The following is a 27,806-nucleotide window of genomic DNA, read 5'->3' on the forward strand; positions in this document are numbered from 1 at the left end:
AGAGAGTTTTGCTGGCCCTTCCCCATGGACTGCATGTTCTCCCTCCTTATCTGGGCTCCTGGCTTTCCTAGCGCCTTCAGGTCCCAGCTAAAATCTGGCCTTCTACGGGGAGCCTCTCCGGATTCCTCTTAATGCTAGTACCTACCCTCTTGATTATTTCCAACTATCAAGGACATGGTTTGTCTGTAGATAGGTATTTGTGTTTTGTCTTCCCCCCGTTATGTTGTGAGCTCTTCCAAGACAGCCTTTTACCCTTCATATCCCAAGCACTTAGGAAATAGGGGGTGCTTAATTATTTATCATTAATTACTATTTTAACTTAATTATTAATGATTCTATTTATTTACTCAGAGATATACCAGGGAGGAGGTCCTTTTGTTGACCACAGGAGAACACTGGAGAGGGGTGGTCTAGAAAGGAGCTGAGTATTGTCTGCTATTTTGGAACATTCAACCCCCCAAGTGACATTTTATTATATTATGATCTTTTGCTTATTCAAGATACCTACCAACGTCATATCAGTTGTCTTGGGATAGAGGTACATGCTGGAGGGCATGGAGGAACTATGCCAAGTTTGGACATATCTCTCTTCAGGCTTATTTGAATAATGTTAAATAAAATGGTTTCTGGCAAACCTGTGCCTAAAATGCAGAGTACAGTATTAATTTTTTTCCTTGAAGGCATGAAAATTCAGATGTAGCTTAGAATGTTTACCCATAAAGGTGATTTATGGGGGTGGCGAATCTTGGGCCTTGAAGCCACACATGGTCTTCCAGGTCCTCAAGAATCCAAATTCAGTCAAAGGGTTGCACTTGAAGACCTCAAGGGTGTCAACCATTACCGAGTTCATTCTAAGAAAGACAAACAAAATTAGGATGCATGTGCAGATTTATTTCTCTCAAAGCTGGCGGAACATGCAAATAGAGATATGCATGGGAGTTCATTGTAGAAAATGAGCCCAATAATGCTTCAGGGGAAAATATGGTCATTCAATGAAATAGAAGACTTCCAAGTATGCTTTATGAAAAGACCAGAGCTGAACAGAAAATTTGACTTTCAAATACAAGAAGCAAGACAAGCATGAGAAGGTAAACAGGAAAAAGAAATCATAAGGAACTTATTAAAGTTGAAATATTTACATTCCTACATGGAAAAATAATAATTGTAACTCATAAGGCTTTTCTCAGTATGAGGATAGTTGAAGGGAATATATGTATACATGCATGTATACATATGTATAGTGTTGTGCTGAAAGGAGCGAGACAAGAGACCCACGAGAGTAAAATTTGGAAGTGGATTTTATTTTCCATGGGACTTTTCCGGGTCAGGCCCAAATCAAGCAGTGAGTCTGCACAGACAATGTGCAGGCTTTTAAAGGGATATCATGCAACCAACAGTTAGGTATTATGCAGGTAGAAACTTGCAGAGGCCAAGAACAGTGATTGGTCAGTACTCGTCTCTCTGACCTGAGAGCCCGCCCACCTCTGTAGGAGTTAGCTGACTAGGTAAAGGCAGACATCCGCTGGGAGAGGGCAGAACTGACCTGGCAGTCTGCTCACTTCCCTGAAGGAGGGCTGAGGTTGGGGGATGGGAAAACAGGTACAAGGATAGGAGGGAGTATTTGTGTATGAATATATATGTGAGTGTGGGCATATGTATGTACATGTATACATAGAGGGCACAGGACGAGTTGAATATGAAGGGATGATATCTGAAAAATAAAATTATGAGGTGAGAGAGGAATTTAGTGGGAGAAGGAGAAAGGGAGAGATAGATTAGCGTAAATTATCTCACATAAAAGAGGCAAGAGAAAACTGTTACAGTGGATGGGAAGAGCAGAAAGATAAAAGGGAATGAGTCAACCTTACTCTCATTGGATTTGGCATAAGGAGGGAATAACATATGCACTCAAATGGGTATCTTACCCTACAGGAAAATAGAGGGGAAGGGGATAAGAAGGGGGGATGATAGAAGGGAGGGTGGATTGGGGAAGAGGGTAGTTAGAAGCAAACACTTTTGAAAAAGGACAGGGTCAAAGGAGAAAATAGAATAAATGGGGGGTGGGATAGGATGGAGGGAATTATAATTAGTCTTTCACAATATAACTACTATGGAAATGTTTTGCGTAACTACACATGTACAACCTATATTGAATTGCTTATCTACCCAGTGGGGGCAAGTGAGGAGGGAGAAGAGGAAAATCTGGAACTCAAAGTTTTAAGAACAAATGTTTTTTTAAAAATTGGGTTTTTTTACATGCAACTGGGAAATAAAATATACAGGCAGTGGGGTATAGAAATCTATCTTGCCCTACTAGAAAGTTAGGGGGGGGAGACATGGAGGAGGATATGAGAGAGAACAGATTGGGGGAAAGGGTATTTATTAGGCTTGCTATTTTGGGGTGGGGGTAGGGGAAAGATGGGGAGAAAATTTATGACTCAAAATCTTGTGGAAATGAATGTTGAAAACTAAAAATAAAAAATAAACATCTACTGAACTAATCCCCCCAAGATGGTAGGAGCTCTAACATTGTTCTATTAGGAGGCCTTGGATATGCAGCCAGAAGTACAACAGTGTGGGGGTAATGGGGTGCAAAGCTGCTATATGAGGGCAGCAAGGTCCCTTCCTCCTCTTCATTGCCCTTCTCCAACTTCAGCTGTGAGGTTATTCCAACTCAGTTCTCATTATGTTAAATGTTCTGAACCAGGCCTCATTCAGGCAGGTTTGTTTAGTGGCTCAAGCTTATGATCAGAATGAAATGAGACACTAATGCACCATCATGTTTTCCAAGAGGAGGTTTAATTAGTAATATTACAGGAACCACATTTAATGAAGAGTCAGCATTGTTAGTTCCCTTCTTCTCCACATGGAGATCCACCTGATCACTTTAGAGTCCTTGAGAACCCAATTCCTTTGTGCACAGGGCTTTTTATGCCTTACGTTGGTGGTGTCAGACTCAAATAAAAATGGAGCCCACTAACCCATACATAAGGATTCCATAGGCTGCATATTGACTTAGAAAATGACATACTAATATGATCTATGTTGAACTGTATTTTGATTTTGTTAAATATTTCCCAATTACATTTTAATGTGGTTCACTTAAGAGTGTCCCGGATGGGCTCCATAATTGACACCTCTGCCTTAGGTGACCAGTAAGCTGTCATAACAGTTTTGAGACGTTGTCCTCTGGAGCAATTAAGTCCCAAGAACAGTTTCTTGCCTTTTTAGAAGAAAATGTAGCTTAGCATAAATAGCTTAGATGATGCTCCTATCTCGCACTCATTATGCCCTGACCCAAAGTTGACACATATCTTGGAAATGATGTGTGTCTATGTTTCTCCAAGTTTGGGTACATTCATGGAAATTCTTACTAGTACCTTATGTGCTTCAAAGAGAGAATTGGTGCAGAAGGTTTTCCCACATTCATCACATTTATATGGCTTCTCTGTGGCAAGAATTTTTTTATGTCTGGATAGCTGTTTATTACTTATGAAAGCTTTCCCACATTCATCACATTTATAGGGCTTCTCTCCAGTATGAATTCTTTGGTGTTGAATTAGGTACATTTTAGTGCTGAGGCCTTTCCCACATTCATTACATTTATAGGGTTCTCTCCAGTGTGGATTCTTTGATGTCTGGATAGCTTCTGATTACTGATGAAAACTTTCCCACATTCATTACATTTAAAAGGCTTCTCTCCAGTATGGATTCTTTGATGTTCAATTATATAGCTATTGCTGCTGAAGACTTTCCCACATTCATTACATTTATAGGGCTCCTCTCCAGTATGAATTCTTTGATGTTGAATTAAGTACCTATTACTGCTGAAGACTTTCCGGCATTCATTGCATTTATATGGCTTCTCTCCAGAATGGATTCTTTGATGTTGAATTAAGTACCTATTACTGCTGAAGGCTTTCCCACATTCATTACATTTATAAGGCTCTCGTGCAGTATGGATTCTTTGATGCTCAATTATGTAGCTATTACTGCTGAAAGCTTTCCTACATTCATTACATTTGTAGGGTTTCTCTCCGGTATGGGTTTTTTGATGTTGAATTAGATACCTATTACTGCTGAAAGCTTTCCCACATTTACTACATTCAAAGGGCTTCTCACCTGTATGAATCATCTTATGTTTTTCAAGGCTTCCTTTCTCCCTGAACGCTCTTCCACTTTCATTACATTTACAAGGTTTTTCTCCAGTATGAATTTTTTTATGTTTTCCTAAGTAATGTTTATTGTGGAAGGCTTTGCAACATACATTACATTCACAGGGCTTCTTTCCAGAATGAATTATCTTATGTATTTCAAGATGTTGCTTAGAGTTGAAGCCTTTCCCACATTTGTTACATAAATATGGTTTCTTTCCATTGTGAATTTTTTTACATTTCTCTCCACTGTGAATTCTCTGATGTTTAAAGTGGTTTCCCTTTTGGCTGAATGATTTCCATATTCATTACATTCAAATGGTTTCTCTCCAGTATGAACTCTCTTATGTTTGTAGAGATTCCCCTTATGGTCGAAGGATTTTTCACATTCATTACATTCAAATGGTTTCTCCCCAGTATGAATTCTTTGATGTTGAGATAAGGTTTGATTATTATTAAAAGTTTTCCCACATTTATTACATTTAAATGGTATCTTCTCAGTATGACTTATTTGATATGCAGTTAGGTTTTGTTTACTACTGAAGTTTTTTCCACATTCATTACATTCAAATGGTTTCTCTTCAGTATGAATTCTATGATGTACAGGATGGCATGAATTGATACTAAAGGCTCTGCCAAATTCATTATGTTTAGGGTGTTTTCCTTGAGTATATATTCTATGGTAATGAATAAAGTTTGAGTGGTCAGCAAAGGGTTTCTTGTGTTTATTATAAAGTTTCTCACCTATATCACTCCCATTATATTCACTTAAGTCTGAAAAGTATTTGAAGCTGGCTTCAGAAGCTTGATGTTGTGCGGCAAGGACTGACTTCTGACTTCCCTTTTGTTCAACTGTATTATATTTCTGAGGAAACTCTGGAGAGGAAAAAAATCAATAAAGGAGAGTGATTATTAATCTGAAACAGGTAGAACCAACCTAGCTCTCCTCCCCACCCCGCCCACACACCATTTTTTTAAGTAGAAACTGAAGCCTAAGTTAAGTTTGGAGAGAGGAACAGGACACTTAACAGCCCAGGACTTTGTAAATAGCTGAATTATCAGAAAGAATGAACAAGTTAATTCTGAAAAAATAGATATTGTTAAGTCTGAACTCATTCTCAGCAAACTAACCTTAAATTTAGTTGCTTGTTATCAAACAGATGGCTAGAGCATTAGAAAAGAAGGTAATAACTCCTAAGATCCAGCAGTAATTTAATAAAAGCAGGTAATACAAAATAAAGTTCATTATTAATAAGATTTATGTGGGATGGGAAGAGCAGATATCTAGCTTCCAAGAATACTATGATAAAACCTTTCAAGCTGTCTTTCTGGATAAGATGAAGAAATGTGCGCTGAGCTCGCGGCCAGTTAAAAAACCTTGTGAAAGTATAGTCTAGAATAAAGGATTTTGTCCATATGGATTATATTTTCCAGTTTCACAATCAGGGATTCTCCTCGGCCTTGTTTCATCTGACAATTTTGGTAATACTGTGGATGAAATCACAGAAAGCACGTTTTCATCTTTAGATACATGAGAAATGCTAGCAGTTTGGTTTCCACAGATTCCAGAGGAACAAAGGATGTTCCAAAACCAGATGTTGCACAGGACGTGCAGGAAAGTGTAAATCAGGATAAGGGAAGGGCAGAGCGACGCTATCCAATCACATGGCTGGAAGAAATCTGTAAGTTGACCCTTGGAAGAGGCCAGGGCTAAGCTGGCTCAGACCGGCTAGGGTCAAAGGATGGTCACTGATCCTCCACTAACATGCATGCTTAACTAGCCTTATGCATAGTAACTGACACACCCCACACAGAATTAGATCCCAATCATGGGATGCACGTAGCTCATGTTGGTAGGCAGAGGGAACATGCCTGTAATGGGCAGGTCAGAAAGATTATAACCCAGAAGAGCTGGGACTAATCCCAGTTCTGAAGGGAGGAACAAGGCAGGAAATTCTAAGAGAAGTAGCATAAAAGGGCTTGCGTTTATCTGATTCTCTGTAGCCTTTTGAGGTTACCCATTTATTCAGGAAAGAATAAATATAAAATAAAGATAATGAAAACCTTCCTGGCTCTGCAACAGCTATTGTTTATTCCTAGACTGAGTATACTTCTAACAGATTCAAACTGAATAAAGACATTTTTGAAATATCTCAGTAGGCTAGAAAAATGGACCAGAACAAACTTTGAAATTTAACAGAGAGAAATATGAAGTCCTACATACAGGGTTAAAATATTAATTACTCAGGTATGAAAGATTTGGTTTGGCAGCAGATCATGTTAGGCAGCTAGGTGGTTTGTTGTGAGAGTCAAATGAGAGAAAGCACTTTTCAAATCTTAAAGCACCATATAAATATGACATGTTATTATTTTACAGAGGCATAATACAGTAAGGATAAGGAATTCCAATGATCTGGACCTCTGCAGGTGTTCTCACTCTGCCAAAAGCAGAACAGCTAAGCTGGGGGTGGGAGAAGGGGGGGCAGGGAGTGAGAGTGCTAGACTGATGTGCAAAGTCAATCACTTGTGCAGTCACTGAGTGACCCCAAGTTTAAAAAAACCTTTCTTAGAGTTTGGGTAATGCACAACCAGCCTGCATGGGATGGTGGTCCAGAAAGTACTAATTCCATTTTCCTATGGTACTATAAGGGCGAGGCAGCTTTAATCCCATCTCTTCACAGAAAATGTGCACCAATTAGGACTGTATAACCCTAATATGGAAGTTTTTGACTCCTGTCTATAAAAGCAGTATGTAGGCAGTATGAATCTACCAGCTGCACTCAACTGCAAGTTACCTTGGTGTGCTAATAATAAACTCCTTTGTTCTATTTTCTGAGTTTGCCTAATGGACCAGGGCAAGGCCTGAACCAAGATTTCTTTTAATACTGAGATACAGAAAGTCTAGCCTTGAGTTCCTGGAATTATTGTCCAAGGAATCACAGGTAAGTCAAAATCTCAGTGAGTCTCACTCAGGCTCTGGGGACAATAGGATTTTCATTTCCAACCTCATAGTTTAGAAACACACTTTATAAATCATAAAGTATTATAGATATATAAGCTACTATATAGGAAACCATCAACTATAAAACAATAGGAATAAAAAGCAGATTGCAAAATTTCAAGGAAGGAAAGAGACCAGAAGAAATGGAGGAAGAAGATGCAGATCGCAAGTTTATGAGGTTTAGAAGTGAACAGAGATGAGATGGAAGGCAGATAAAACAAGCCACGGGGACAAGTGAAGGTTCGTTCTTTTAAATATGAGTCGGACTTATCTCTATCTGAAAGCAGAAGGAAAAAAGCCTTAGAAAGGGGAAAGAATGCGGCTGCAAGAAGACTAAAAAATAATAAGAAAGGATATAGTATAGGTACAAGAATTAGCATCAGAAAAAAACCCAAACACCCATTTCTCTGACACTGGAAGTAAACGTGAGGTAAGGACATTGAGGACAATGATTTTTCAGGGGAAAGAGGAGGAAGTGGCTCCAGAGGGATGGTCAGAAATGTCTCCCTGTGGCTTGGGGCCCTTCAAGGAGAAGTACCACTCCAACATGTCAAGGTAAGGCTCCTCACTGGTGTGGCAGCTGGGGTGACACTTGCAATCATCTAACAGGATCTAAGCTCTCTCCAAAGGTGCACTCACCTACTTGGAATTTCTCTCTCAGGCTGTCTTGGTGCTTCCCTTTTTTCCAACTGGGAGAGGACGTCTCCTTTGGAAACTATAAGCCCTGCTCATGAGAAAAATAATCCAAAAATTGCTGAGAATGGAAAGACACTTCAGAACTCAGTCTTGGCCATTTTTCTCTTTGGGGAATAGAAGGCATGCTAGAAAGGACCTCTGAAGGATACTCTGTTGTATTCTGTGGCAAGTGTCAGGGTTTGAATTGGACTGAAAGAAAATTATTTCATTTTAAGATACTTTCTATTATAAAGATGGAAACTTTCATGTCTTCAAGTAGTTATACTAGGACTTGAGTGCAGAATTTTTGCTCTGGATGAATATGCAGTAAGAAGAAGCAATACCGGGACAGCCAGGTAGGACAGCAAGTAAGAGCCCCGGCCCCAGAGTCGGGATGACCTGGGATCGAATCTGGGCTCAGACACTTAGCACCCACCCAGAAACACCTGGCCGTGTAACCTTGAGCAAGTTACTTAACCCCAATTGCTTAGGGCCGGCCAGGTGGCTCAGCGAGTAAGAGCGGTGGCTCAGCGAGTAAGAGCACCGGCTCCAGTTCCGGGATGACCTGGATCAAATCTGGGCTCAGATACTCAGCACCACACCCAGAAATAACTGGCCGTGTAACCTTGAGCAAGTTACTTAACCCCAATTGCTTTAAAAAAAAAAAAGAAGAAGCAATACCAAAGGATTTCGGGATCTTTCTACATTACAGGCATTGATGTGAATATGCCTTCACATGAAGTTAAAGCTCAGTGAAACATTTCAGCCATCCTACAACCTGTAAAAAGGGAAAATGCCAAGAAATCCCAGGGTGAGATGATTCAGGAGAGAAAAGCCATTCTTACCAAGGGAGATAAAATTCCCATAGTTCTCCAGCATCACATCCCTGAACAAGTCCTTCTGAGATGGTTCCAGCAGCCCCCATTCCTCCTGGGTGAAATCCACAGCCACATCTTGGAATTTCAGTATTGTCTGAAACATCAAAAAACATTCCTTCTCACCTGGGGACCATTCCTCATATGGAACATGAATGAATGAAAAAGCATTTGTTAAGGGCTTATTATGGGCCCAAGCACTGTGCTAAGTGCTGGGATACAAAAACAAAGATAGTCCCTCCCCTCAAGAAGCTTACATTCTACTAGCAGAAGATAACACATGCAGGAGAGAGAAGGTCACAGAGGAATGGTGAGTGGAGTCACAGGGGAACAGGCTCACTCATCCATCCCATTAGCAATGACAGAAAAGATCTGATCATAGTCCAAGAACTGGAAGGAGGCAGGGAGGGAAGCAGGCCTGTGTGTGGCAGCAAGAAAATGGCCAGAGAGTAAAATGAGATTGTCGGCCGGCTGAGGATAGAGACTACATACACTAATGTGGATAGTGGAGGTCTCTGGGGATTAGGGCCTAAGTCCTCCAGGGCAGTTTCTGGTCCAGCTGTACTTAGAAGCTGGTCAGAAAGTTAGGAGAAGTGAAGCTGGTATTACAAGAAGGGAATGGGTATCAAGGGATTGGAGCACTCCATGTCAAGGATTTCTCGAGGATCTACTTTCCTTTTCCTTCCTTTATTCTTGCTAGATTGTAAACAACTGTACTTTATTACTCAGGGTCAGCCTTACAAATCAGTTCCCACACTTAGACTCAAGTTAAATGTGCCCTTCACACTTCCTTCTAGAGACATCACTCACTCTTCATTACTGATCACCCCCTTTGGGGCAGTATTATTCAGAAGCTGGCCAAAAGTGGAAGATTAAAATACAAATCTTCTTCCCCCATGCAATCTCTACTTAATATGAAACTACTTTCTAGCAAGCTGCTGCTTCCTTCATTCCAAACACATCCTCTTCCTGTGGAAGATCGAGCTTGGACACATTCCCCTTTTTCCAAGTGACCTCATCAGTTCACCTGAATTTCTTTATCATCACAAAGCTGAAGATTCCCATAATCTACAGACCCAGCCCAGGTCTCCTCTCCTGAGCTCCAGTCTGGCAACATCAGCTGCTTATTGGACATTTCAAACAGAAGCCCTGTTGGCATCTCAAATTCAACACATACAAAATAGAATTCATTATGACTTTCCCCAAACTCAATCCTCTTCTGTACTTGCTGGTTCCTCCACACAGAGGCAGCTAGGAGGCTCAGGCAAGAGATCACTGGGCCTAGAGTCAGGAAGACCTGAATTCAAATATGACCTCAAACTCTTACTAGCTGTGGACAAATCACTTCACCTCTGCCTGCCTCAGTTTCCTCAACTGAAAAATGGGGCTATTAGAACCTCCTTCCCAGGGTTGTTGTGCAATAATATTTGTAAGGTATTTAGCACCCAGCCTGGTGAAGAGTAGGCATTTAATACATTCTTGTTTCCTCCCCATCCCCCCAGTCATTCTGATCTCTAACTTGAGTGTTACCCAAGACTCCTAGACGCCCTGTTCCTCACTCTGCATAACCAAACAATTGCCAGATCTTGTTATTTCTACCTCTATAGCATCTCTCCCTTCTACTCACACGCAACAACTACCCCAATGGAGGCCTTCATGCTGCTAGCCTGCATAATTACCATACCCTCTTAGCAGTTCTTCTGTTAGACATCTGAAGTGTTTCTCAACCTCCCTCCCCCCATAACACCCAGTCTGGCCACACTGGCCTTCTGACTCTTCCTCAAACATGAGACTCCATTTTCTTTGTCTTTGCACTACTGGCTGGCCCTCACACCTGGGAGGCCTTTCCTGATCTCTGCAGCTGCAAGTGCCTTCCTCTGATGTTATCACTTGTATCTACTTCGTCCATACCTATGTATGGAAGGTATGGAATGGCTTACTTCTGTGTTTGCATTCCCAGAACACAGCATAGTCTCTGGCACATAGAAAGGCTTCATAAGTCACACAATTACAGACTCTGACAGTTGGAAGGGTCCTCAGAAGCCATCTAATCCAACTTACACATGAAAGAATCTTCACTAGAACCTTCATGACAAATGATCATCCGAACCTACAGTCGTGGATTGAGTGATGTCTATCTCCCTTCTCTTCTAGTCATTACTTTTTTTAAAGACGTCTTAGCACAAGTCAAGACATCATCTGTGATGTCACTGGTCCTTTCTGAAGATGAAGGGCGAACAACTCAATGACTCAAATGAGGCTTCTTTGACTTTATGCTTCAGATCCACCATTTGCCTCGCCATGTCTGATTCTTTGGAGAGCCTAGTGCCAGCCAACTCACAATAGTACCAATATATGTTACTGTGTCAGAAACAGCTTGGGCTCCATTATTAGCACTCATGAGTTCCTACTTACTGGGTGCTAGATACTGTACCAGGTGCTAGGAATACAAAGACAAAAACATAATAGTGCCTGTCCTCAAGGAGTTGTATTCTATCAGAAGAAACAGTATGTACATCGATAAAAACAAACAACAAATATATGAGGGAATTTCAGGGGGGGAAGCCCCTGTAGTTAAAACGATAAAGAATGTCCCCGTGTAGAAAATGCCATGTAAGCTGGGCTCTGAAGAAAAATCGATTCTAACGAGCACAAAGAGAGAGTGCATTCCAGACACGGAAGACAGTCAGCTTGTGCCAGAGCATCAAGACAAAAGATGGATTCACAGCAAGGGTTATGGAATCTCCAAAGTGTCATCAAGCACAGTCTCTTCCTCCTCTTCAGTTCTGGGTCTGGTTCACTGTCCATTTATAGAATAAAACCTGTCTTAGAGATATGTGCTAGTAGACTGCCCAGCCAAATAGACGTCATACTCCCAACAACAGGCATCCATCATCCATTTAATTTTCCCATATACGAATAGGGAGGCCAATCTCCTGAGTGCAGTGAATCACTGAGAAGGATGTGTCTTGGATTTGATGCGATCAGTACATCAACTACACAAACCTGAACCATCTGGAGAAAGCCCCTCTTCGATTCAATTCTACAGAGGCCATCTCCCATGGCCATAGGGAGATCTTGGACCTCTATTTTATGGCTACACTGATGTTAGTAATCAGGTAAAGGGATAGAGACTAGACCTATGACTTCAATGTAACGGGGAAGTTCCCTCTCCCAACGTCAGGCAGTGTTTTCTCTACACTTTAGTTTTTGAGCTGCCTAGAGCACAGAGGAGTTGAATAGCATGCCCAGGGTCACATAGCCAAAGTTTGTCAGATTTGGGATGTGAATCTTGGTCTGTCTAGTTCTAGGGCCTGCTCCCTATGCACGAGGACTGGTAAAGTTTGTTTTCTCTTTCCTTATTCCTATCAAGGATTCGTATATGATCATAGCATGTGCATGAGCATATGACTGTAGAGAGATAGCTGGCTGGAAGAAAACTCTGAAGGATGCATTTAATTCTACCAAAATTGCACTGTCATCATTATTACTATTTCAAAGTCAACAAAACATAAGCAAGGCAATTGGCAATCTCTATTTTCAATAATTGTACAACTGTAGAGACAAAGACTGAGGTCATAAATCAGTCCCTTAGGCTTTCAAATCAGCATTGTCTCCATTAAGGAGTTATTTATGTTTTGTTTGTACTTTGTATTCAGCCTAAAAGCATGCTATTACTCTGATTACATCTCAGGGCTCTAATGGAAGACCTCAAAGATAAAACTCTATGTTTGCGATCTGGAGATTTGATTTTATGTGAATATTAGCCTTTACTACAGACACACCCAAGGACATAGTGAGGCTAGGTGTCTACATGCTCTGTTACAGTGGGTGAGAAGCCAAATGAGTGTCACATATTACTCCTGGTCCACTCCATAAATATGTGTGAATATGTGCTTGTATGTTGTGTGAATGTACGAGTGTGAATTTGTGAGGCTATGAGTATGAATATCTGTGTGTCTTTCTTGACTTGTAGACCTTCAGAGGCCTGTTACAAGCACTTAGACTTTCTAGGGCTCACCGGTTAGGTGCTGATTAAATGTCAATCTACCGACCAATTCTATACCTTCCTCCTTCCATTAATACAGATTCATCTCCTGTTAGCTAAAACCAACCCACAGCTCTTTTTGGCTTGCATCTCTATTCCTCAAACACACGTCTGATACAAGCACTCCTCTCGCTTTCACTTACAGAACTATTTTCATTTCTTCCTATGGCACACTGGGGATGGATTTGCAGTCACCAAAAGTGAATTTTTTCATGGAAACAATGAAAAATCTGTTCCACTGTTCTCCCATTTGTTGTTCTCCTTCCAATTTAACCCATGACTTGGGTGTTCTCATTAAGATGGCAGTGTGAATAGGTAAATTCTCCAGTGTAAATGCCAACCATGACCTTAAAAGGACATGAAACTAAAAATATAACAAGAAATTCATATATGGAAACATCAGTAAGGTGCTTTATCTAGAGAAGCGCTGTACGAAAAGGCATCCAAAAAGTTATAGGGCTAGAAGAAAGGTCCTGTCAGAGGAAAACAAGCATGGGCTCAGCTGAAGAGGCCAGAAGGTAATGGCAGATCATTACCAAAAAAGACCCAAGAAGGACAGAAGACCATGGCAGAGTCCTAACTGGGGATACCAAACCCAGCTTTCTAACTGGGGAAGTGATGCCTTCCCTCGCTCTGAACTCTAGAGGAGGTGAAAGCTGGCGGCAAGCACTCAAGCTGAGGTCAAGACCAAACAAGTCTTGACTACCTCATACACAAATGTGGGGGAAAGAAAAACAACCTGACTGGACACAGAGTTCTAAATCAGAAGCTAAAGTTGGAGAAATGAGAAAACAAACAAAAAAAAAGACACTGAGAACTATGAAGAAGTATTATGGATCAAGAGATGCCCAAAAGAAAAACCCCAAAAAGAAAGCAACTCTAGCACAAGGTCAAGCAAAGCCTTGGGGGGAAGATGACTTGGTCACAAGGAATATAATACCAGGAGGAAATAACACAAGAGGTTAAAAAAAAGAAAAATCTCATTTAAAAGAAATAAAGAACGAATAGAAAGGAAATAAATAGCTTAGAACAGAAGGAGTAAAACTTTATCCATGTAGCAAACTCCTTGAAAACAGAATAGAACAAACAGAAGTCAATGATTCCATGAGATAGTAAGAAATGTGAAAACAAATTCAAAATATTAAAATAACGAAAGAAAATATAAGGGACTGGTGGCAATTATTAAAAAAGAGAGAAATTTTTAGAATATAATATACCAAAAGGCAAAAGTTTTAATTTTTGCCTTACAAACTTTTGCTTACAACCAAAAATAACTTGCCCTATAAGACTAAATCTCATATTATGGGGGGAAATGAATATATTTATTGAATAGAGGAATTTCAGTCATTGAAATATGAAAAGGTCAACACAAGCAGAAACTCTGAATTACAAACATAGGAGTCAAGAGATACATAAGAAGATAATATTTGCACCATTACAAGGAGCTTAATGATGAAAACGTGCTTACATTCTGTTCTAACACAAGAAAAGACAAGTGTCTTATAGATTCGCCAAGGAGCACAGAGGGAGTTCAGTAAGACAAAAGAAGATTGGGATGGCTTGTTCTGTGTTTGATGTTCTTACACAAGGAGTGAAATTAAAAGGAAGTGGAAAAATATACCAGGGAAGAAATGAAAGAGAAAAGATGGTACCTCTTGTATGTCCTATCATTAGGGTGTATGAGGAGAAGAGGGAGGAGGTTCAGGAATCCCATGGACTTCACTTTTATCTGAACCACTCAAAGGAAGGCTGAACACACATTCACAGAGTTTGGATTAGTAATACATTAAATTCAGAAGGGAAATAGGCAAGTAAGGGGTTACTGGTTGGAGTATTTTCCGAGTTCTCTTTCCTTCCTCATTTTGGCAAGTGCTTTACATCTGTTAAACTATAGGAAATGGTGTCAGTCCATGTTCTATCCTTTCCTTTATCCGTGATCCATTTTTAGCATCTATAGGGTGAAACACATTCAATGACTCAAAAACTTGCTGAATGAGTAATTTAATAAATGAATTATCTCCAAGATATCACTGAAACTTCTCACACTAGTGTTAACACCAGCTTCAATAACCTCTTCTATAGTAACTAAGGAAATGCTACTATCTCTTTAAAAGGATTATGGGGTTTCTGGTTAAGGTGAAAGGTCAAAGAGAAGCCCAGCTCTTTCACAAAATGTTCAGTCAAGGTGCAAAAAATAAAATAAAACAAAAATTCACCAGAAGGAACAATGACAAAGAAAACCAGAGAGAAGTCAGTAGGTTCCTGGATCTTGTCCAGGCTTACACAAAAGACCGCTGGGAGCCTCTAAGCAGGGGTAAACATAGAAAAACATAAGCCACAGTGTCATCCAGGCAGCAGGATTCCAGGCAAGAGGGTAGAAGCTTCTGGGAGGGCAGAGATGACAGAAAGGTCTCTGGCTATAACTTGGCAGAGCAGAGTAGGTGATGCCAACGGAAAGAAAGCTGTTTGCACATCTAGGGACGAGGTGGCATTTCAGGAGAAAGAGGAGGTTAGGGTTAGGATTACTCACCTGGTCACTGTCTGGCAGGTGCCCAGTAGCCATGTTCTCTTCCACCTTGATTCTCCCTTTTTGGTCAAGACCAGAGTCTTCACGAGTCAGAACTGGAGGAGGAGTGTAGCAGCAAGCACCCCAAGCACGTCCTCAGGGTTTGCTGCCCATACAGGTTCTTGGATCTGCTTTGTTAAAGGAAAGCAACTCAAAATGGGTTAACAAGCTTACTTTAATCAGTCATACATATATCATTTACCTTGTTCAGGAGAAAAGGTCAGCACCCTGAACCTCAAAGTATACAGGCATAATTATCAAGACAGAAACATCAAGTAGACAGATTTCCAAACTGTCCAACCATTACATCCATACCCAGTCAACATCTGGGTTTCCACATTCTGGGTTTTTCAAAGCCGGGGGACTCTCAACAACGGCTTCCCAGAATTCAGATCAAATCACAGAACACTTCTCAAAGTGAGTCCCAAAACAAAGCTACGCATCAGGGCTTATATAGCCTTCTCCTGGCTCAGAGAATGTAACAACCTTATTGACCCACTGGCCAATCAAAAAGTATCTACTGAAAAACAAGCCTCCCTCCCCAGGCTTCTGGTGCACTTTAGCCTAGGGGCAGGGAAGATCTTTAAAATTTACATTCACACTACAAGGAGAAAGAGGCAAATGGGAGGCCAGCCCTTTCTTAAAGATCCTTAACTCACCTTAACTGGCATTACTGGTGTACAAGTGAGTTCACTGTTTCACTTCAGAAGAAATCAAACCCCCATAAGAAGTCCCATCTTTTTGAAGAAACATAATGAAGGGCCATGAATTTCTGTTCCTAAGATACTGACTCTTTCCTACTCCTAAGGGGATTTAGGAGACATGGGCTGAAATAAAATAATTTTCCCTTATATTCTTCATAATATTCAAGTCAACTCAAGTTGATAATGACTTGATCATTCTTGCATTTAGTTAAGAAACATTTCCATTTATCTATCCTTATCTGATAAGACATATGAGAAATTACTTTACTTAAGTCTTTGGAGAAAATTAAAAAAATATATATATATATTTTAACTTTATACATATTTCCCAATGTAATCCTCCCTTCTCCCTTTCTGAATCATCACTTATAACAAAAAAAAGTGGGGGGGAGGGGAGAATCAAACAAAACTAACCATCCAAAATGTCTCACAAGATATGAGGCAAGCTGAGGATGGATCGACTGCAGACACTCACTAGCACACCATCTCACAGCTTGATGGGAAGCTGATTCCCTCTCTACACCTTCAGCTTAAGGGGACCTCATTACCCTTGACAGGTAACTAACAACACCTTGCTAGAAACAAAGAAGATGGAAACTCCCTGGAAACAACTTGAACTTGAATCAAGAGACAGTTTCGATAAGAAATCTTGGTGCTCATAGGACACACATGTCAGCAGACCAATGCAAAGGGACTCCTTATGAGTTACAGAGACTGGGTTACTTGTCCTTTTGCAGAATAGTCCCCCACACTGGCCTGTGAAGGCCACTTACTGCCTCCAGGAGACTTAGCTGACTCCCTGAGGAGCAGGAAGAGAATGAGGGCACCTACTTCAGAGGATGTTGAGATAAAGAGACTGTGTACCAGTTTTTCAGACTGTCTGAACAAGAAAAATGGCCCAGGAACAGTGTGAAGACTCAGTGAACTCTAATCCAACAACTGGCGCAAGCAGAGGGACTAGACTGATCACTCAGTCAGTACTTTCCTGTCTAGGACATCAGCTACAGAGGCTGGACCTGAGGTACACAGACACCTCACAGAGCACAGTAACACTGCCAGCCCGACGGGACCCTCTGCAAGTTCTGGCTTAGGAATGCAAGATGGTGGCTCTGATGGGGGCTGTCATCAGCCCAGGCCATCAGCTAATTTAGGTATAGGAGAGCAAATAAGTCATCAGGTCAAAGGAAGGAAGAAAGGAAGGAGGGATGGAAGGAGGAAGGAAACAAAAGAGCATTTATTAAGTACTTACTACACTCACTTTCCTTAGTGCTTTACAAATATCTCATTTGATCCCCACCATAACCCTGGAAGATAATTATTATTATCACCCCCATTTTACAATTGAGGAAACTGAGGCAGACAGCAGTGATGTGCCTTGCTAGGAAGCTCGAGCACCACCTTTGACCTGAAGCTCCTCCCTCCTAAACCATCTCATCGATCACGGACTGACTGGCGCTCTCTTTAGCTGCATGCTGCTGGTACTCTGCACTCACGCGCACGCTGGCCCCCGCTTCAGCCGGAAACTCTTGGTAAGAGTGGGGCTTCTTTTATTCTTCGCATTTGCATACCCAGTGCCCAGCACAGGGCCCAGCACACAGTAGGCGCTTGATTGATTACAGCTCAGAAATTCCACGATTATCTTCCAAGAAACCAAGGTCATGTGCCCATCATAACGAGGAGTTAGAGTTAGGATTACACTGGGAAAGGCAGATGAGGGAAACCGAGGCCAGGGAAACATGACAAGTGGCTACAAGTGTCAAGGTAGAATTCGTACTCAGGTCTCTCCTGACTCCCAGTGAATGACAAGCCAAGAATTGGGACACAACGGAAAGGACATGGTCTGAGGGTCAGCCAATTGGGGTGGGGAGGGGCTGGGCCTCGAGGAGGGGGGAAGGTACAGCCACGTGCCCCTGTCCTCGGCTCCCCAGCCCAGTGCAGCCCCCCAAGCCCCGCCCCTTGAGATTTCAGGTCCCGCCCCACTCAACACCCTCACCCAAACAGGGCCTCCCACCTGCTTAGACTGTCGGCTTCTCCTCCCAGCCCCGCCCCCCAGGCCCCGCCCCACCGCCATTGACCCTCCCCCACTCCCGCTGGGGCTTCATCTGTCAGAGGAGGAAACTGAGGCCCGGAGAGGCTAAGGCTCAGCTCAGGGTCCTGCGGCCAGGAGGAGGTCAGAGTGTCCGAGCACGCGCGCTCCTGCCCCGCTCACTCACCTGTCCCCCCTACGCCCCACTCCAATAAAAAAAAAAAGTCCAACTCTAATCCTAATCCGAGGACGGTAACGGGGGCTGCTTACAGTGAGCGCCGAACTACGATTCCCAGAATGCACAGGGAAGACGAATGGGGCGGAGCCGGAAAGACCGGGGGGCGGGACTAAGGTCCTGAGAGAACTGTACCTCAGGGAAACGGATTCTGGGAATCTGGCCCTCTTTAAAATCAAAACAGCAACAGCAACAACCACCCTCGTTCCCAAGGATTCTGGGAAATGGAGTCCGGAAGCAACCCGCTCATTTTAAGTGTGCCAGGACTGAAAATGTGCATCGGAGAAAAAATCATGGAAAACATGGAGAAAATTATAAAGGGGATCAAAAGGGCACCATGGAAAAAAGCGACATTTGATTTGGACACGAATTAGGTAGACAGCCAGTAGGAAGCTAGTGACGTCATAGTGCATGGAGCACCTGGGCCTGGCGTCAGGAAGATCCGAGTTCAAATTCTGCCCGAGACACTGGTGACCCTGGACAAGTCACTTCACCTCTGCCTGCTTCAGTTTCCTCATCCGCAGAATGGATCTCCATCACAGCAGCTCCCTCCCGAGGTTGTTGTGAGGATCAAATGAGATAATGATTGTAAAGGGCTTAGCAAAGTGCTGGGCACAGGCTTATTCCCTTCCCTTGCTCCTCTCACCCAGCTGGGAATGAAATAGCTGAACAAAGCATGGCATATGGATACAATGTGATATTATTGTGCTGTGAGAAGCTAGGGAAAGGACGAATCCCGAGAATTCTCAGAATGCATGAACTGACTCAGAGTGAATCCAGCAGAACCCAGGGAAGGCTTTCTATGACCTGGGGCTGTAAGGGAAAACAGCTAATGAAACACTTGGGAGGACCCATCCATGACGCCATCGCACGACCCAAGCTTCCCCCTTTTGGGGAGAGAGGGGGGATGGGCAGACTGAGGCTTAAAACGCGAGCTTCGCTTTCAGGCGCAGCCGGCGCGTGCGTTCATTTAGGACCACACCTGGTCCAGGGAAGGGCTTTCATGGCCCTGCATAGCCAGGACTGGAAGTCCCCCAAAGGACTTTTGGCTGTCTCTTGGCCCCACTGTCTTCAGTTGGGCTCCAGGGCTGGGATGGTACCTGTCTAAGGGACTGCGTTCTGACGCTTGCTAGGAGAGTGATGAGAGAGTGGTAGTGATACTGAAAAAAGTGATAGAAAAACACATCAGTGAGTCATTAAAGAGAGACAGAGAAGTTCACGGAGAAACACACAGGAGTGGAATGGTGTTGGGTCTGCCCGTGTTCAATTGCAAATATACAAAGGACCCAACCAGTTGTGCGTAGTGGAGATTCAGAGTTCTGTAGGCAGTTCTTGTTCCTTGTGGAATGGAAGCCTGGCCCATGTACACGCCCTTCAGATCTCCATGCGGAGGATGCTAGGGAGAGAGGACCCTGGCCTTCTGGGAGAATCATGATGACAGTGCCTTGGAGACTGGACCTGGGGACATTCTCTAACTTATTCTGACTGGGAGGAGCCTTCTTCTGTTAGCTGCACAGCATCTTCAAAATGGCTCGAGTTGACTTTGGTCACCTTTTCACCATTCTTTACTCCATTTTCAGCTGTATTTTGGTGATGTGATGGTGTCCAGTGAAAGGTCATGCTTTAAAGGGGAAGAGCTACTCACTCCTAACATAGGATTACCAGATGCTTGTTGAGATAAATTGAATAAAAATTAAAAAAAAACAACAACAACACTTTTTTCTTAAGATTAAGATGTATCCCTGGGGGCGGCTAGGTGGCACAGTGAATAGAGCACTAGCCCTGGAGTCAGGAGGACCTGAGTTCAAATCTGACCTCAGACACTTAATACAAAAAAAAAAAAAAACTAGCCGTGTGACCTTGGGCAAGTTACATAACCCCAACTGCCCTCCAAAAAGAAAAAAAAAATGTATTCCTACTATTGGCCTTAGAAGAAAACAACACATTCTTTCATCCAGTTGCTAGGCAATCAGTAGTTTTGAATGTTGTAACTGTATAATGGATTCTGTTTTCCACTGAAGAGAAAGATGAGAAAAGGTAACCTTTATCAGTTGAGGAGGATTTTGTCATTTTGATTGCATTCCCCAAGAAATTCGTGGGACCTTTGTGTCCTAGATTGAGGAGAATAATTTCAAGATTTGAAGAGGTAATCATGTACTCCTACTCATTCCCCACCATTTAATAGCAAATGTTCTCTGAATAAAGATATGTAGTATTACCTCTGTGATAATAAGAGGTAAAAAGGAAAACCATCAACAAGCAACTTGTGTACAATCCACTGTGATTTACTGAAGTTATCTGAAATGTAGCCAGTCAGATCTTGGATGGAAAAATGAAGTCAAGTGCCAAAGCCACCCAGATCCCCTTCCTCTGTAATTCCAGAGAAGGAGCACAATCCTCCCACACAGGATAGTTCTTTTTTTGGATGGTTTTTTTTGTTTTTATTATGACTATCAGTCATCCACAAAAGCAAACATTTCAATATACAAAGAACAAAAAAGAATTTTAATGTAAATATGCTTTGAAAAATATACTTGAAATATATGTATAACAAACTAATAAAATTGCCCTGTTTTGTGCCCTCTTCTATTTATTTTTAGTGATTTATTGATGATTTTTTCAGGGGGAGGGTGAGCGTTTTTATCATTTTCTGCTAACTCAATCCCATTCCACCAAAATTATATTAAAGCAACACAAATCAATACATTGTCCCTGTCTAAAAATGTATGCCTCATTCTGCACCTCTAGTCCATTTTTATTGCTGTTGTTGCCTACTTTTTTTCAGTCATGTCTGACTCTCTGTGACCCCATTTGGAGTTTTCTCAGCAGAGATACTGGAATGGTTTGCCATTTCCTTCTCCAACTCGTTCTACAGTTGAGGAAACTGAGGCAAACCAGGTTAAGTGACTTGCCCAGGGTCACACAGCTACTGAGTGTCTGAGGCCAAATTCGAAGCTGAGTCTTCTTGACTCCATCCACTGCACCACATAGCTGCTACTTTACAGCAATAAAGGAAAACCAGTAACTGGAGCGATATTAATTGTTTATGGTTGGGCCGGTAATATTTCAGTCTTCTTCAGGCTAATACAAGTACCAGGATGTATGTGAGGGTCACAGGATAAGTCTTCAGCAGCAACATGATTTGGGCATTTCTGACATCACTCCTTATCAGTGATTTGGGCAGAATTTATTAATGAACAATTTCATTATATTGGCAGTTAATTGCCCAATATATTGAAGACGTTAATTGAAAATTTAAGGGCATTAACTGTCCGGGGGAAGCATGCCTGATCTCACTGACAATCATTCCTGAGTGACCATCCCTGTGTTTGACTAGGGTCAAGTGAAAAAATAGGTAGGTCATGTCATTTAAGGAGACTGAGGAATTGGGAGGTTGGAGAACTTGAGGGAAAATCTAGCTGGTGAACATGAGTCAAGACGGAAGACAGTCTTTTCTTTACCTTAGTATACATGCAAGACCCTCAGTGGTCTCAAGTAGGAGGGCCTATTGCATGTGGGGAAACCTCTGATGGACAGGTAGCAATATAGAGAACTGGTTCTTATAATGAACATAAAGACGACAGTGACATTGAGAAGTGGAAGTTCTCAGGATGGAGTAACTTCTTAACTGACTCCCTAATTTCAATAATGCTACCATTAGAGTGGGAGGCAAAGAAATCATTTTGCAAAAGTTAAAAAGAAAAAAAATCATGCATAATTACGAAGTTTCACTGGTATGAATTATCTTCTGAAAAACATCTTTTAAAAAATTCTCTGCAGTGACAATTGTTCTGTGTATTGAAGATTAGGCAGCCTCAAAGGACTTTTCATTCCAGTATTAAATCTCTTACAGTTCTCAAGGTTTTTAATAGTGTTTCAAAGTGTGTGTACACATTTTATCCACAAAAGTCATTTAGTCTTTACTTGCCTTATGCTGTGGTATAATGTATCTTGATTTCTCATGAGGCTTTGATATATTCATAGGGTTCTCTCCAGCACCATCGAAAATTCCTTAAGGTTTCCACACCATGTGAATGCTTTCCCATGTGAATTACATTCTAGTAAACTTGGTTTCTTTCAAGTAAGAAATTTCTTGTGTGTCTTAAAGTTTTCTTTCTAGGAGAATGTTTTACCACATCCACTAGTCAGAGGGTTTCTGACCTGTTTCAAATCTTTTAACTGATGAACTGCACAGTTTTCCTGAATTGCTAAAATTTTAAAGGTTTCTGTATTCTCTGAATTATATTGGCATATTAAAGTTTGGGTTCTGAATAGACTCCTCCTTCTTTATTTCATTTCAAGTATTTCTCCTGAGAAAAAATTTCTTCTATGTATTAAGTTTGCTTATGTTTGAAAGCTTCCCCACATTCATTACATGAATATGGTTTTACCCCAGTTTGATTTCTCTTATGTGAATCAACACTTCCTTTCCAGTTGAAAATTTTCCCATATTCATTACATTCATAGGGTTTCTTTCCAGAATGAATTCTCTAATGGCAAATGAGGCCTGAACTCTGTGAGAACCTTTTCTAAATTCATTACATGAATATGGCTTCTCCCCACATCAAGATTTCCCCTCCAGCTAAAGCTTTTCCCAATTTCAATACATTCAGTTCATCCTTTGGAATGAATTTCCTTATGTACTTTAAGGGCAGAATTGGTATAGAAAGATTCCCCAAATTCATTACATTCAAAAAGTTCCTCTCCTGTATTAGTCAGTCAATAAACATTTATTAAGAACCAGAAAGGAACAGAGACAATATATTTCTTCGCACCAAGGTATTTAGGAGTCTTTCTACATTATATTCATTAATAAGAAGTTATGCCCATTCAAATTTCTGCAAAGCACTTCAGACATCTCCCAACCTTTAAGAAAGGAGAATGCAAAGATGCCCCAATGGCAGAATATCATGAGAGAAAAGCTTTCCTTATTAAGTCATAATTTCTTAATGTCAGCTTTCTGAATAGGACCTTGTGAATAGATTCCCACAGTCTCCATTCCTCCTGGATAAAGTCCACAGTCATATATTAGAATGGCAGCAATTACTGAAATACACTAAAGAAAATTTCCTGTTTACCCAGTGACTGTTCCTCAAAGGGGGTATTAGGAAGTATGCAGTTGGTACAACATGCAGGGTTTGGTTCTCACAGCACTAAGTGTTAGAGTTTTTGATGTCAAGTTTTTTTTTTGTTTTGTTTTGTTTTCCCCCAATCTGATTTTATTAAATTTGTTTATCTACTTCTAGTTTCCAACATTCAGTTCCACAGTCCCTTGAGTTCCAAATTTTTTCCCCCTCCCCCTGCCCATGGTGGCATGCAATCCGATATAGGCTCTACAAATACCTTCGCATTAAGCATTAGTCAGGTTGTAAAAAGGGATTATAACCAATGAAGTGAACAATGAGAAAGGAATGAAACAAAACTAAACACAAAAGAGAGAGCAAGTAGTTTGCTTCCATCTGCATTCAAATTCTGTAGTTCTTTTCTCTGGATGTGGATATCCTTCCATCATGAGTCATTTGGAGTTGCCTTATAGCCTTGCATTGCTGAGAGGAGCCCCGTCTATCAAAGTCAATCATCACAAATATGATGTGTCTGTAATTGTGCACAGTGTTCTCCTAGTTCTGCTTTTCTCACTCAGCATCAGTTTATGTAAGTCTCTCCAGGTTATTATGAAGTCTGTCTGCTCCTCATTTCTTATGGCACAATAGCATTCCATTATATTCATATACCACAACTCATTTAGCCATTCCCCAATTGATGGGAATCCTCTTGAATTCCAATTCTTTGCCACCAAAAAAAAAGAGCTGCTATAAATACTTTTGTGCATATGGGTCTTCCTCCCACTTGTATGATCTCTTTAGGATACAACCCTAGAAGTGGTATTGCTGGGTCAAAGGGCATGTACTTACTTATAGCCTTTTGAGCATAGTTCTAGATTGTTCTCCAAAATAGTTGGATCAATTCACAACTCCACCAACAATGCATTAGTGTTCCAATTTTTCCATATCCTCTCCAGCATTTATCATTTTCCTGTTTTGTCATCTTAGCCAATCTGACTGGTGAGGTGTAGTACTTCAGAGTTGTTTTGATACATTTCTCTAATCAATAGTGATTTAGAGGGGTGGCTCGGTGTCGCAGTGAATAGAGCACTGGCCCTGGATTTAGGAGACCCTGAGTTCAAATCTGGCCTCAGACACAACATAAAAACTAGCTGCGTGACCTTGGGCAAGTCACTTAATCCCAATTGCCCTCCCCCCAAAATGGTGATTTAGAGCATTTTTTCATATGTTTATAGATATCTTTAATTTCTTGCTCTGAAAACTGCCTGTTCATGTCCTTTGACCATTTATCAATTGGGGAATAACTGTCAGATATTTTTTGAGGATCTATTTATCATCTCCCTTACTTTACACTAGACTGTGTGACAGAAATAATTTTATTTTATTGCTCGAGGTCAACTTAATTAATCATTAATTAATCAAATAATTTCCTATGCTGAACCCTAAGCAAAACATGCATTTCTTCTAATTCGATACATCACATCAATCACTTTTAATCAATGATGGCTACATTTTAGGCACTACTACTTAAAAGGCAGGCCATTAATGGAATATTGGTTTACAAATCCTCTCCTCTCTCTCTCTCTACAACCACTAGTTAATGTGAACCTGACTCTTTTCCTATCATATCCTTTCTCTCCAGGTATACAATGCATGAAATACAGTTACCTCCCTAATACAAAAGAACTGGGAGGTTGAGGGATTGTCATTATTGGTTCAGACAATGGGAGAAGAATCAGGGGATCCTCATTTGTAGTCTAGTCCTTTTTGGTGATGAGAACTAGATCCAGAATAGGATTTTTTCCTTGTTTATTATTCCACCTTATATAGGAGGAATTTCCATGAAAGCAACTCAAGAAGTTATTGGCTACTTTATTTTTGGCAGAAGACAGAAAAAGAGTTCAAATGTTATGTTATGTTATGTTAGAGTGTTATTATCATTCAGGATTATGATCAGTTTCTCTCATTGACATTTTTCTCTCTAGGTCCTTTGCCAAACAAAAGCCAAGTTCTCCTGAATAGCAGAGGACACTGGATGGTGCGTGAGTCTGGGTTGTCCTAACCCTCAGCAATAACTCTACTGGGAGACTGAACTTTATCATTCATTGGCCATTCACCCTTCCCATTATGCCTAACAATCTCCCACCACCTGTTTCTCTTCTTCTCCCTCTATAGGGGTGTTCCTTATCATCACCCTCCCCTCCATATTAATTATATATAGGAACAAACTATGTTCAGTCCCCACCTTCCATTCTCCCATTTCCATCATCTTCTCCCCTACCCCAATGATGTCCCACTCCAACCCTACACACCTTTTCCACTGTGCTCACTGGAATTACCATTCTATAGCAAGCAAACTTCCCTTCTTTCTGAACTGTTGGGATCCAAACAGGCCTGATCCAGGACTCAGACAATTACCCAATGAGAGCGGACTTTAATATCCAAGACCTCTTTGAGATGCAACTTTTTGTTAAGTTAGCTCCTGAGTTCTTTGTTATGGGTTACACTTATCAAGATGTTATTTGAGACCAATAGGCTATACCCCAAGATTTTAGTTACTAAGAGTTAAAATATTTGATTCTGCACTCAGGTATCTTTGGGTGGTCAGCTCTAAACGTGATGTCTTTTGAGGATTGCAGCTTCGGCTTTGAAGTTTGCTCTCAATTGTGTCTGTTTATGACTGCGGCTGCATTAGCAGGTACCTGAGGCCTAGGTCAAAGGTCTTACCCTAAGACTTTAGTCTCCTAGATAACAAATCCTTATCACATTATCTATTCCGTGCTACTTCCAGGATATGGCAGGCTAAGATAACGATAAGAATACTTGAGTCTTCTTTTGTCTCATTGCTCTATAAAAACCTTGTCCTAAGAACCAATAAATGGAGTTCATTGTTCTTCCTTGAACTACCCACATGGCCTGGTCATTTCTTATTCGTGTCTCCGGATCATGCTAAGTGCTGGACACTGAGCAGCCCATGGCACTGGACCTTTCTCTTATGCTCTTTTTGTCTATTTGCCTTCACTGAGATCTAGGTCACCCCAACAACTGTACATATCTGGCCATCCTCTCCAGCACTGTGTGAACCTTCACTCACACCCCCAACACACTGTCCTAGAAGAAAAAAATGAGAATCCTCCTCACTCCCTCCTTCCACTTCCATCACTCTTAATAATTTCTTTTTCCTCTGAAGTTCACTCTGTTAAAACCAATCCACATCCTGATAGCTGCTGGGTACCAGCTCTCTTTTCTTAAGGAATTCAGTATCTGACTCATTGTCCTCTCTTCTTCCCCAGATTCTGGCTTTATACCAGGGGACTTCAACATCGATATTGATTTTCCCTCAAGTTCCCCAACCTCCCAATTCCTCAGTTTCCTTAAATGCCATGATCTACCTTTTTCTTCACTTGACCCAGTCAAACACTTTGGACCTCACCATCACCCACAAGTATTACATGACCTTAATAAAGCCCCCTGACATAACCTAACATTTCATCTCTCCCTATATCTCGTTCTTCCTCCCTCCTCAGCACTTTTAGCTCTGCTCTGATTTCACTTTCCTCCCATCCCCAAACTCAACTCTTTGGACTCAGTTCGGCTCCACACCATTCTCTACTCTCAAACCCCTTGTCCTGTTAAGTGTTCCTCTCTGGACAAACCTCAGCCCTGGATTATTCATACCACGTGTGAAAAGATAAAAAGATTTTCACTGTATTGATTTTTATAATTTAGTTTGTATATGCCTAAACTCACCTTGCTCAGGAATGTAGTTTTCCCTCCAAATTAGTTGAAAGGTATGGCTGAAAGGGAATGATAATATCACTCATGCAGTTAGACCCTAGGACGCTTGCCTGTTGTCCCTAAGCCCCAAGCAACGGGGTCCCATCCCCCAAAAGACGTATTGTCTGTCCTTGCCTGTTCTTGTGAAATTGGGGGAGATTTTATCCCCTCCAAGCAGCAGATGGTACTGATCTCCTAACAAAGATTACAAGAGGCAAATGAGTCCCACAAAACAATTAACATTCCTTCATCATTGAAGGGCACACACGATTAGTCAGACCTAAATGCCAACCCACTTTTCTTTGTACAGCCAATTGTAATGTTCCTAAATTACTCATTCACCCTCCCTTCCTGCATGAAAATAAAGAAGGCCCCTCCTTCTCATTGGGGCTACTGGCCTTACTGACCATGCTGTAAAGCCAAGCACAAGCAGCTCTCCTGAAGACTGCAGCTGTGAATAACTTTAAGGTTGTGATCACATAATATAGTGAAACTCTCTATTCAACAGCAAAACATTCACAGAAACCAAAGTACAACATTCAGTGATACAACATAACAACTTATTACTAAAGTGGCAACATATTATTAAACAAAAGATATCATTCAGTAAGTCACAATCTGAATCAATCAATCTAAAGCGCCCATCTAAAGTCTCCTTTCATCTTGATTGGAGACTGGTTTC

General features: G+C 41.3%; 1 pseudogene; it reads right to left on the reverse strand.

Annotated features, from left to right (window-relative positions):
• Positions 1 to 2,763: 2,763 nt before the first annotated feature.
• LOC138160783 (zinc finger protein 665-like) lies at positions 2,764 to 20,858 on the reverse strand (annotated as a pseudogene).
• Between the last annotated feature and the right edge of the window lie 6,948 nt (positions 20,859 to 27,806).

This window comes from Petaurus breviceps, unplaced genomic scaffold (genome assembly GCF_028583685.1).
Source record: "Petaurus breviceps papuanus isolate PSGF00001 unplaced genomic scaffold, PetGlider_PUasm1.0 182, whole genome shotgun sequence".
Classification (NCBI taxonomy): Eukaryota; Metazoa; Chordata; class Mammalia; order Diprotodontia; family Petauridae; genus Petaurus; species Petaurus breviceps.